This window comes from Temnothorax curvispinosus, unplaced genomic scaffold (genome assembly GCF_003070985.1).
Source record: "Temnothorax curvispinosus isolate PA1 unplaced genomic scaffold, ASM307098v1 QBEX01004228.1, whole genome shotgun sequence".
Classification (NCBI taxonomy): domain Eukaryota; kingdom Metazoa; phylum Arthropoda; class Insecta; order Hymenoptera; family Formicidae; genus Temnothorax; species Temnothorax curvispinosus.
The window spans coordinates 1-2,005 of NW_020214008.1; the positions used below are offsets into that span (position 1 = coordinate 1).

At 41.8% G+C, this 2,005-nt stretch overlaps 1 long non-coding RNA gene across 1 annotated transcript; it reads right to left on the reverse strand.

Annotated features, from left to right (window-relative positions):
- Nucleotides 1–11: 11 nt before the first annotated feature.
- LOC112453246 lies at nt 12–1,434 on the reverse strand. Its single transcript, XR_003040587.1, has 5 exons — nt 1,233–1,434; nt 904–1,167; nt 614–817; nt 376–530; nt 12–290 (listed from the first exon to the last, which is right to left on the reverse strand). It is a non-coding gene; the product is annotated as an uncharacterized LOC112453246 (long non-coding RNA).
- Nucleotides 1,435–2,005: the final 571 nt, after the last annotated feature.

Consider the following 2,005-nt stretch of genomic DNA (forward strand, 5'->3'; position numbering starts at 1 on the left):
CGCGCCTGACAACGAGAACGACACAAAATTCGTGATACAAACCAAAGACTGTAATAATGAGAAGACGACTAACGACATTAAATACATCTTGTGATAAGTTTAGCTAACGTTATAAATTATATCGGAAATAGCAACGACATATATAAATAGATCAAGTATTCTTCATGTTTTTGCCATGGAGGGGGTGAAGTCGGGAGTTGGCAGTTTATAACTCCGTTAGCCATCAATATATCGTACAGTGCTTGCAATAATCCGCACGCTCTTATAGTTCGTTGACAAGCTGCGACTGCCTTCACACAAAACAATTGTTATTAATTAAAGGTAACAACAGACAAATAATGTAAATTCCATATAGCGCTAATATTTTTGAGCTACCTGAGCAGGAGGACTCGCTGCTACTAGCGCTCGTACTACAACTCGCACCATGCAGTGAACATTGGACACCTTCTGTGGGCTCCATCCACCAAGATTGTTATCCTTCGTTTCATTGAGAATTTGGAATATTGGCGTCAATTTCTGAATATAGCTACCTGTACCGTTGGAATATAAAAATTATTACAGAACGACGAAAATTATACAAGTTGGTAGAGAAATCCAATGACAAGTATATTACCTTTCTTAAAGAAGTCTTGGTCACTGACGTTTCCCCTGAGAAAATTTAATATCAGCACAGGAGGCAATCTTCCACAACAATACCACCATCTGCGTGGCCCTCTTGCTCAATAACATCAAATATGCGATCAAACGCACTTTCAAACGCCACTATCTTTTGTATGTCAGCATTGCCTTTTGTCAATTGAATGAGCAGCAACAAGACCTATATAGCAAGTATAAATAACATGTTACAAGCAAAGCTCTTACTATTCCAGAAGCGTTTGTTCAAAAATAATAAATTTAACATACATCATTGCGTATAACTTCTCTGTTGTCACTCAGCAAATCCATCAGTCATCAGTTTAGAGACACACATAGGGCTGACCAGAATTATTTCCTGAATATCTTTAGATCTATTCGCCAGCAAATGCGTCAGTAGCTTCAGCGCTGGCCACCTGACACGGAAGTCAAACTCCTTGAGAAATGTCAGCCACAAACCAACACTGTCCGAGTGCTTAATGAATATTTCTGTAAACTGTTCCCCTATTTGGTTCTTGGAGCCGTGTTTATCGACTGAAATAACGCGAGGCGATCAGACGTAAAATTGATTATGCCAAAGAAATAACGCAGTGTTATACCTTCTTCGTTGAATGTTTCAGGATTCGTTATATTGCACAGAGTATCTAAAGCCAGGCCGATTATCTCGTAATCTGTCCTGTCAATCTCCAGCACCTGCCTGAGCTCGTCCATTTTCTAAGCACCCACCTCCACGCGATACGTGCGTGATAACGCCTTGAGCGCACGGCAGGCATCTCTTCCGTCGTACAGCAGAATAGAAGACTGCAGTCTGTCCACTAGTCTCTCCATCTGTGTTACAGAAATATTGTAAAAGAAACGGCGTCGTGAGCTACCTGTAATTAAGTCCGTCAGCCAGGAAGCTTTATCGGATAATTAGCAGCGAAAGCGCTTACGAGGTTCGTTCAAAACATAGGAAAGTAACCTTCCTCCGGCGCGTGAAAACATGAAATATTCATCGGTTCCCACTCACCGTATCGGCACCCGTCGGCTGCGTACCGGCGGGAGCGGTTCCTAAGACGGATTTCAGGCTGCTTTTAAAATACTCCATTTCTTTCTCGGCGAGATTTCTTTCCACCGCCTGTCGGTGTAAACTACACGTCACACGTCGACACCTTACATAGGTTATTCTACATAGAAGTCATAGTCGTGAGTTGTAAGAAATTGACCAATCACATTCAAAGTTGAGGAGAATATTCAATCTGTGATTGGTCAATTTCTTACAACTCACGACTACGACTTCTATGTAGAATAACCTTTATGCCCGATCTACAATAGCTGTAGTAAGCTGTAGTAGGCCCGGTGTCCACGATGCAAGAACTGTGTCCAAGTTTCG